The sequence below is a fragment of the Cervus canadensis genome, chromosome 15 (assembly GCF_019320065.1).
Source record: "Cervus canadensis isolate Bull #8, Minnesota chromosome 15, ASM1932006v1, whole genome shotgun sequence".
NCBI classification, from domain to species: Eukaryota; Metazoa; Chordata; class Mammalia; order Artiodactyla; family Cervidae; genus Cervus; species Cervus canadensis.
Window position 1 is genome coordinate 5210861 of NC_057400.1, and position 10559 is coordinate 5221419.

At 43.5% G+C, this 10559-nt stretch overlaps 1 pseudogene; it reads left to right on the forward strand.

The window, feature by feature from the left end:
* The first annotated feature begins 628 nt into the window (after positions 1–628).
* Positions 629–1542, forward strand: LOC122454013 (annotated as a pseudogene).
* The last annotated feature ends 9017 nt before the right edge of the window (positions 1543–10559 follow it).

Here is a 10559-nt window from a genome sequence, read left to right on the forward strand (position 1 = left end):
AGAGGATGAGATGGTTGGATGGCATCACTGACTCAATGGACATGAGTTTGAGCAAACTCAGGAAGACAGTGAAGGACAGGAAAGCTTGGTGTGCTGCAATCCATGGGGTCACAAAGAGTCAGACATGACTGAGTGACTGAACAATCCCATTGTTCTCTATGGAGCAGGATCGTCCAGTGGAAATAGGCAAGGATCACACCTGTCAGCTTACATTTTCTACGAGCCACATCCATAAAGGAAGAATGAAACAGCTCAATTAACTTTAACAATATATTTATTTAATTCAATATATATAGCTCCCCTGGCGGCTCCGTCAGTAAAGAATCTGCCTGTAATGCAGGAGACCTGAGTTCGACCCCTGGGTTGGGAAGATCCCCTGGAGGAGGGCATGGAAACCCACTCCAGTCTTCTTGCCTGGAGAATCCCGTGGACAGAGGAGCCAGGTGAGGTAGAGTCCATGGGATCGCAGAGAGTCGGACATGACTAAGCAACAAAGGACAGCACACAGCATCTAGCCTCAAGAGCCATCTGCATGGTCCCCAAGTCCTGGAGACAGAGGCGACGTGGTGACCCCCCACGACACTGAGATCCAGAAAGACGTGCAGGAGCGGAAGATATCAGCAGACCAATGCCGGGGTCACTGCAGCAGGCTGTCCGCAAAAACATCCCGGAAGCCCTGCAGAGTGTACACGAGGAAGCATCCTTGAGCTATTATGCCTGGGGTCTGGTCATCTCTCAGCATCTGGAAAACTGATGGATTTTGGACCTGGGTAGTGGAATTAACCGAGATTGCTATGCACTTGGTTGGTGAGAAGGGACATGTCACTGGAATAGACGTGACAGAAGGTCAGTAGAAGTGGCTAACAAGTACATTGAATATCACATGGAGAAATATGGCTTCCAGGCCCCCAATGTGACCTTTATTCGTGGCTACGTAGAGAAACTGGAAGAGGCTGGAATCAAGAATGAGTGTTATGATATTGTGATATCCAATTATGTCATTAACCTTGTACCTAATAAACAGCAAGTGCTGCAGGAAATACATTGAGTGTTAAAGCATGGTGGCGGGCTATATTTTGGTGACATCTATGCTAGTCTTGAATTGCCAGGAAAAATCAGGATACACAAAGTTTTGTGGGGTGAGTGCATGGTTGGTGCTTTGTACTGGAAAGACCTTCTTATCCTTGCCCAAAAAATTGGCTCTGCCCTCCGTGTTTGGTCACTGCCAATTTCATTACAGTTCAAAACAAGGAACTAGAAAGCGTGATTGGTGACTGCCGCTTGGTTTCTGCAACATTTCACCTCTTCAAATTCCCTAAGACAGGACCAACCAAAAGATGACTAGTTATTTATAATGGAGGAATCACAGGACACAAAAAATCAATATTTGATGCAAATTTCACATTTAAAAAAGATGAAACTGTTGAAATGAATGAAGAAACAGCAGCAGTCTTGAAGAATTCACAATTTGCCCAAGATTTTCTGATCAGACTAATAGGCGAGAATAGGAGAGACTGGCCAATTGGAGAGAATGGCCAATAGGAGAGAAACTGCCAGCATGTGGAGGCTGTACTGCTTTAGCAGCAAAAGATACAATCACAGATCCATCCAAGGTTGGATACAAAGTCCAGAAGGCCCCCTACTGTTGCTGGCTGCTGTCACAAAGAAAAGCTGCTAAAACAACAGCTGACCAGAAGACAGTGGACAGGAGGTGACAGAATGTTTAAACCTGCTCTTCTTCATAGCCCATATGACAAGAAAGCACAAATGGCAAAAATCCACTGCATTTCAGATAAAAATAAATGAATTATTTTTACAAAGTAAAAAAAAAGTCCATTTATCTAAAGTATTGCCATTTCAATGTGTAAATATAAAAATGATGAAGATATTTTCAATTATCTTTATACTAAAGAATATAGACTTGGGCTTCCCCCCGTGGCTGACTAGCAAAGAATCTGCCTGTAATGCAGGAGCCACAGGAAATGCAGGTTTGATCTCTGGGTCGGGAAAATCCCCTGGAAGAGGGCATGGCAACCCACTCCAGTATTCTTGCCTGGAGAACCCCATGGACAGAGGAGCCTGGCAGGTCACAGTCCGTGGGGTCGCAAAGAGTCGGTCATGAGTGAAGCAACTCAGCAGCAACAGCAGCAGCAGTGTTGAATTTGGCCTTTGAGCCCAGCGTGTATTTTACAATTACAATGCACTCAGTTCAAAGTAGCCACAATTCAAGTTCTCAGCAGTGACAAGGAGTTAGAGGTTGTCGTACTGGACAGCGCAGCTATAGAATATTATAAACGCAGAAAACATCCCTCCCATTTCTCTTCAAGCAAAAGTAGAATCGCTGGCGATGGCTCTTGGGACCCTCTGTGATCACACTGCCCTCACCGTTTGGGCCTCACCCCTCCTCTGCCTGACTCCAGCCATATGGGGCCCCTCACGGGTCCCTGGATGAGCCAGGTACAGGTGGCCCCAGGGCCCCTGCAAGGTCCCCTTCAACTGGGGACTTTCCTATCCCATGGTCACTCCTTCACCCGCCTTTGATCTTTTTTTAATTTATTTTATTGGAATATAGTTGATTTATTATGTTGTGTTCATTTCTTCTATACAGCAAAGTGATTCAGTTACACAAACAAATATTGGGTTGGCCAAAAAGTTCATTTGAGTTTTTTCTTACCATCTTAAGGAAAACCCCAAATGAACTTTTTGACCAACCCAATACATTATTTTCCGTATTCTTTTCCACTATGGTTTATCATATAGTTCCCTGTGTTACACAGTAGGAATCTGTTGTTTATTCACTCCCTCAATCTTAACCCAAATGCTACCTTCTCAGTGAGGCTGTCCAGACCGAGGCTTTTTTCAGACTGAAAACCCTCCACTCACCACCCCTACACACCCTCACCATCCTCTATCTTCCTTAGACGGATCTACTTTCTGTCACACTTTTAACCTCCTAACATGCCATAAAATCACCTCTCTCCCCACACTAGACTGTCATCTCCACGATTACGTCAGGGTTTTGTTGTTTTTTGTTCACTAATACCTTCCTAGGGCCTAGAGCACTGCCTGAAGACACACAATAAGCACCCATTAAAGATGGTGTTGACTCAGATTGTACTTTTATTCACTTCACACAACAGGAAGACTGTTCCTCCACCATTAAATATTCATCTTTATCATCATTCAATGATGATATGGTATATATCATGTGTAGATAAAGTACATTTTTATTCACCCAACCTAATTGTGAAAATTAAGATATTTCCAGCTTTTCACCATTATGCAGCTATCCTTGGGATCTAGATAAATATTTGTTGGCAAATCTGATTATGTCTGGATCAAAAGAAATGTAATTTGAAAGCCTATTGTTTTTGTCACAGGTTTCCCATTATAAGTAAAATTTAATAAGCACTGTAGTTATAATGTCATGTGCATCTGGGATTGTCTCTGAATAAATTCCTAGCAATGAAATAATGGAGGAAGGCAAATGTTTTTGTTATAATTTTGGTACATATGGACTGTACTTGTCTTAATTGTTGACTAGCTTTAGCTAGACCAGTGAACTAAACATCTTAATCACCTACATAGTTTTTGTATTTTTTTATTGAAATATAGGTGGATTATTCTTTTCCATTATAGGTTATTATAAGGTACTAAGTATAGTTCCCTATGCTTATTGGTTATCTATTTTACATATAGTAGTGTGTATAGGTTAATCCTGAGCTCTTAATTTACCCCTCATCCCCTTTCCCCTTTGGTAACCATAAGATTGTTTTCTGTGTCTGTGAGTCTATTTCTTTTTTGTACGTAAATTCATTTGTATTGATTTTTTTTTCATTTATTTTTATTAGTTGGAGGCTAATTACTTTACCATATTGTAGTGGTTTTTGCCACACATTGACATGAATCAGCCAAGGATTTACATGTGTTCCCCATCCTGAACCCCCCTCCCGCCTCCCTCCCCATCCCATCCCTCTGGAATGTGAGAGTTGGACTATAAAGAAAGCTGAGCACCGAAGAATAGATGCTTTTGAACTGTGGTGTTGGAGAAGACTCTTGAGAGTCCCCCCCAGCCTTTTCGGCATCAGGGACCAATTTCTTGGAAGACAGTTTTATCATGGGCCAGGGAAGTCAGAGGGATGGCTCAGGTGCTAACGCGAGCAGTGGGGAGTAGCAGATGAAGTCTCACTCGCTCACCCACGCTCACTTCCTGCTCCTCAACCCGGCTCCTAACAGGTCATAGCCCAATGCCAGTCCAAGGCCTGGGGTGGGGACCCCGGGTCTAAAGTACTTGGGGCGGCACCCGGCACAGAGTGAGCCCTGCACAGGAACACCTACGGCCATCTCTTAATACCTCTGTGAGTCTTTGTCTTCACCAGCATCATTTTCCATCTACATGTCTGCGTTGCATTGGGGATGTTTGAAGGAGGTGAAAAACATCTTACTCTTTTTGTATATAAAACTCAAACATATACAATATATGAACAGACAGACAGTATACCTGTGCTATTAAAGGGTCATGTCATGCCCTGTATATTCGGGCAAGCTATAATCTAAAAAGATAATTCACTCCAGTGTTCATTGCAACACTATTAACAATGGCTAAGACATGGAAGCAAACTAAATGTCTATCAACAGATGAATTTCAACAAAGAAGAGGTGGTACATATACAAAACAGAACACTACTCAGTCATAAAAAAGAATGAAATGATGTCATTTACAGCAACATGGATGGACCTAGAGATTATTATATTAAGTGAAGTAAATCAGTCCAGTCGCTCATTTGTGTCCAACTCTTGGCAACCCCATGGACTGCAGCACGCCAGGCCTCCCTGTCCATCACCAACTCCTGGAGCTTACTCAAACTCATGTCCATCAAGTCAGTGATGCCATCCAACCATTTTATCCTCTGTCATCCCCTTCTCCTGTCTTCAACTTTCCCAGCATCAGGGTCTTTTCTAAGGAGTCAGTTCTTTGCATCAGGTGAACACAGTATTGGAGCTTCAGCATCAGTTCTTCCAATGCATATACACATCCTTGATGTATTCCTTTCCCGATTTGAAACCAGTCTGTTGTTCCATGTCCAGTTCTAATTGTTGCTTCTTGACTTGAACACAGTTTTCTCAGGAGGCAGGTAAGTCAGACAAAGACAAATAGCATATGAAATCACTTGCATGTGGAATCTAAAATATGTGGGAAATTCTTAAAGAGATGAGAATACCAGACCACTTACCTGTCTCCTGAGAAACCTGTATACAGGACAAGAAGCAACAGTTAGAACTGGACATGGAACAACAGACTGGTTCAAAATTGGGAAAGAAGTACGTCAAGACTGTATATAGTCACCCTCTTTATTTAACTTATATTCAGAGTACATCATGGGAAATGCTGGGCTGGATAAAACACAAGCTAGAATCAAGATTGCTGGCAGAAATATCAATAACCTCATATATGCAGACGACACCACCCTTATGGCAGAAATCAAAGAAGAACTAAAGAGCCTCTTGATGAAGGTGAAAGAAGAGAGTGAAAAAAGTGACTTAAAACTCAACATTCAAAAAATGAAGATCATGGCGTCTGGTCCCATAACTTCATGGCAAATAGATAGAAAAACAGTGACAGACTTTATTTTGGGGGGCTCCAAAATCTCTATGAAAGGTTACTGCTGCCATGAAATTGAAAGACACTTGCTCTTTGGTAGATGAGCTATGACAAACCTAGACAGCATATTAAAAAGCAGAGATATTACTTTGCCAACAAAGGTCCATACAGTCAAAGCTATCGGTTTTCCAATAATCATGTACAGATGTAAGAGTTGGACCATAAGGAAGGCTAAACATCGAAGAATTGTTGTTTTTGACCTGTGGTGATGGAGAAGACTCTTGAGAGTCCCTTGGACTGGATCCAACCAGTCAATCCTAAAGGAAATAACCCTGAATATTCACTGGAAGGACTGATGCTGAAACTGAAGCTCCAACACTTTGACCACCTGATGCAAAGAGCTGACTCGTTGGAAAAGACACTGATGCATGGAAAGATTGAGGGCAGGAAGAGAAGGGGGTGACAAAGGATGAGATGGTTGGATGGCATCACCAACTCAATAGACATAAATTTGAGGAAACTCCCGGAGATAGTGGAGGAGAGAGGAGCCTGGTGAGCTGCAGTCCATGGGGTCACAAGAGTTGGACATGACTTAGTGACTAAACAACAGAAAATATAACACAAATGGACTTATCTACAAAACAGAAACAGACTCACATGGAGAACAGACCTGTGGGTACCAAAGAGGGGTAGGCATGATGGGGGATGGACTGAGAGTTTGGGATTAGCAGATGCAAATTGTTATATATGAGATGGACAAACAAGAAGGTCCTACTGTATAGCACAGGGAACTATGTTCTGTATCCTGTGATAAACCATAATGAAAAAGAATATTTTTTAAAAATATCAGCCCTGGACCACAAAGACCGCAGAGCAGACCCAGTGTCTTGGACCACTCGGCCCCCATCAGAGCACCTGCCAGAAGGGCAGAGTTCATAGAAAAACTCATCTCAGTCTCAAGGGATTCCTTAAAAATCCTCTTTCCCCTCAGGATACACTGAGACATTTCTGTTGTTTTTAGAATGTTTTATTGTTTGGTAGGATTTTTTTAATATAGAAAAAGATGCCTTTCTCTGCACCTTGGATCATACCATGCAGCTGTGTTTACTGAGTTGCCTTTGTAGACAGCTGGCTTCAGGAACACCTCTAGTTAGAAACATGTTGAAATCAAAGCAGAATGTCCCAAAATGGAGCCTGGCATAGAGGAATCACTCAACAGATGTTTCTTGACTATACATTAAGCACATTTTATTAAATGAAGTATAGTGGGTTTATAATTTGTGCTGGTTTCAGATGTACAACCAAGTGATTCAGTTATAGATATATGTATTCTTTTTAAGATTTTTTTCCCTAAAATAGGTTATTACAAAATATTGAGTGTAGTTACCCATGCTATACAGTAGGTCCTCGATGATTATCTGTTTTATATATAGTAGAGGCAGTTTTTGGTAATCTTGGTTGTCAGTTACTTTTATTTTTACAGGGGAAGACAGGCCAAAGAACTCTGCATCACATGACCTGCAAGGTCACTCGGCCCACACTGAGGTTCCAGGCTGTGCCCTCAGGAGGCAGCAGGAAAGGGGGGCTATTGGGACCCCACAGACTGGGCTGGAACTACCCAGCTGGGTCATGTACATGTATCACTGCCACTCTGTAAGCTGCATCCTAGCCCACCTGCAGCTCCACAGAGATGCGCACTCCGAGAAATGGCATAAATAAAGAGGCAGAGACTCAGGGGCCAGGCGGTGCCGGCATCTGGAGCCCCTCCCGGCTGAGCCCTGGGAGCAGGCGGTCAGATGTACAGCTGTAATTACAAACAGCAGGCTTCTGTATTTACACTTTCTCTTCGTGCGTGTCTTTAATGAGCTCCTGCTAATGGCACATGTGAATTGGAAAGGCCTTAACTGTGCTTTCAACACCTTGTCATTCTTATGAGCCAATTACAAGGAGCCGCTCACTGCTGATTGCAGTGAACTGAATGTTCATTACCCTGAGCAGGTGTCTCACCGGTAATAATGATCATGATCATCTCCTGCAGACGGGAAAGAAGGACGGAGTTTAAAGACAATGGGAGGACGGCTCCGTACCCTGCTAGCAGCCGGTTGTGCAGCACCCGGTCATCCAAAGTGCCCTCCCCTGCCCTGACAGATGGTTTTCCTCACTCTTTGAACCTTCTATTTACTATGTTCCAAATACTTAGCATGCTAACGATTGACAAGCCAAGACATGGACACAACCTGAGTGTCCATCAACAGACAATTGGATTAAGAAGATGTAAGATACACAAATATACACATATACTTTTACACATATATACAAAGAAATACTTAGTCTTAAAAAAATGAAATAATGCCATTTGCACATGAATGGACCCAGAGATGATCATACTAAGGGAAGAAAGTCAGACAAACACCATATGATATCACTTATATGTGGAATCCAAAATATGAGACAAATGAACTCATCTATGAAACAGAAGCAGACTCGCAGACACAGAGAACAGATCTGTGGTTGCCAAGGGGAGACGGGAGTGGTGGGGGATGGACGGAGAGTTTGGCATTAGCAGATGCAAACTATTGTATATAGAATGGATAAACAACATGGTCCTACTGTATAGCACAGGGAACTATGTCCAATACCCTGAGATAAATCCTGATGGAAAAGAATATGGAAAAGAATGTAGATGTACAGCGGACTCACTTTGCGGTAGAGCGGAAACTGATACAACTTGGCAAATCAACTGAACTTTAATAAAATAAATTTTTAATGAATTAATTAACTAAAATAAAAAGAATGAAGTAGAAAGAAAGAATTTGCATTCTGACCAAGGTTCCAGGTGAGGCTGCTTCTGCTGGCGCCCGAATAGTGGAACAGTTGTGAGGAGAGTGCGTGTGGCCCAGTTGCTTCAGTTGTGTGGAACTCTTTGCAACCCCATGGACTGTAGCCCACCGGATTCCTCTGTCCATGGGATTCTCCAGGCAAGAATACTGGAGGGGGTTGCCATGCCCTCCTTCAAGGGATCTTCCCAACCCAGAGATTGAACCTGTGTCTCCTAGAGCTCCTGTGGGGGAGCCTGTAGTATCAACTTAGGTTCAAATATTGATAGAAACTTGCTTTTTACCTCCAATGGGGTCATTGGCAGGTCACTAATTCTTTCTGAGCCTCAACTGCAAAATGGAGATAAGACTGTCTATTTGAGTGTTACTCAGACGAGGAGCAATGAGCAAGCTTTCCTGGCAGCTCAGACTGGTAAAGAATCTGAATGCAATGTGGGAGATCTGGGTTCAATCCTGGGTCAGGAAGAACACCCGGAAAGGGGAATGGCTATTCACTCCAGTATTCTTGCCTAGAGAATTCCATGGACAGAAAAGAACCTGGCGGGCTATAGTCATGGGGTTGCAAAGAATCAGACACAACTGAGTGACTAACACATTTTCTTTCACTTTCAGAGGACAAAGAATGAGCAAGCTAGGACTCAGCATCAGGCACTCTGTAGCTGTTACTGTTTGTTGGAGAGCCTAGGCCTCTTGCTGCATGGCACCAAGTCAGGCGTGACAGTCAGAATTGGAGCCGATGTCTTTCTCCCGAGCTTGACCGTCTTCCTCTGAGGACTTCCTTAGCACTCTTACCCCACTTCTTGCCCCCAGAGTCCCAGTGTACTTAAGGATGTACCAAAAGGACTTGCCTGGTGGCTCAGTGGGTAAGAAACGATGTCGTGGCCATCGTTTGTCCATCCAAGACCACACTTGAATTAGACTGTAAGTGACACAAGATCAAGAACCATGACTTCTCTACAACTGTGTGCCCAGAGGAGATCCTCAATCAATATCTGTTAGAAGAACAAAGCGCTTAGGTGAGCCCAGAGGAAAGACTTTCTCCTTTGCTGCAGTGGCTAGCAGGAAATTTTTGAAAGTGGAGAGCTGGCCTGAAGCTTTGTTTTTTAAAAATATTTATCTATTCAGCTACACTGGGTCTTAGTTGTGTAACACGGCATCTTCAATCTTAGTTGCAGCACTCAGGATCTAGTTCCTTGACCAAGGATCAAACCCAGGCCCCTGCATTGGGAGCATGAAGTCTTAGCCACTAGACTACCAGGGAAGTCCCATGATCTGAAGACTTCATTGCAAGTGACAAATGTTAGAGGTCACTGGCTAAGGTACACATTATATTCCAGTTTGCCCAGGACAGTCCTGGTTTCACCTTTTGTCCCACGTAATTAATACTCTGATTCTCAAAAGTGTCCATGTTTGGAAAATGAGTCATGTGACCATTTTATCACCAGTCTAAATGAGAGTTGGTGACAGCATAGCATTGGTATCCAAAAGCAGTCACTCAGACCTCCCAGGTCCCAGCAAGGCACATCACCCAGAAAGAGACAGCCTGAGGTCACTGACAAGAGAGAACTTAGACATGGGACTACACTCTCATCCCACCTCCTAACCCTCTGCCCTTCATAGCTTTAAAAACAAGTGCAAAACATACATTCGACCTCACTTGTCATCTGTGAGCCAGAAAGGTCTTTGCCAGAAATTACATGCTGCTTCAAACTCATTGGCATGGACCCTGAGCTGAAGATGAAGCCTTTTCTATTGTGTCCCCTGACACCTCAAGGAAGTAAGGCACATTTATTAACGGTTTTACATCCCCTGCCCTCTCTCTCCATTGCACAGGCTGTAAATTAAACAGGAATGAGATGGAGCAAGGAAAGTAGAATTTCTATTTATTGGGAGCAAAGTCACCCTATTACCACCCCAAACGAGCCTTCCTCCAGCGATGCTGTTGAGGCAGCTGGATGGAGCCTGCAGGTGCAGCCTGACTCTGCCAGCCTGCCTAGGTCTGTGCCCACAGTCACACATCCCTCAGGCAAGCGGACAAATTCCCTGAGTGCTCGGGCAGTCACGGGTGCCTCAAATGCAGGCAGAGCTGGGATATCCTGGAGAAGGCTGCAACCTGCACT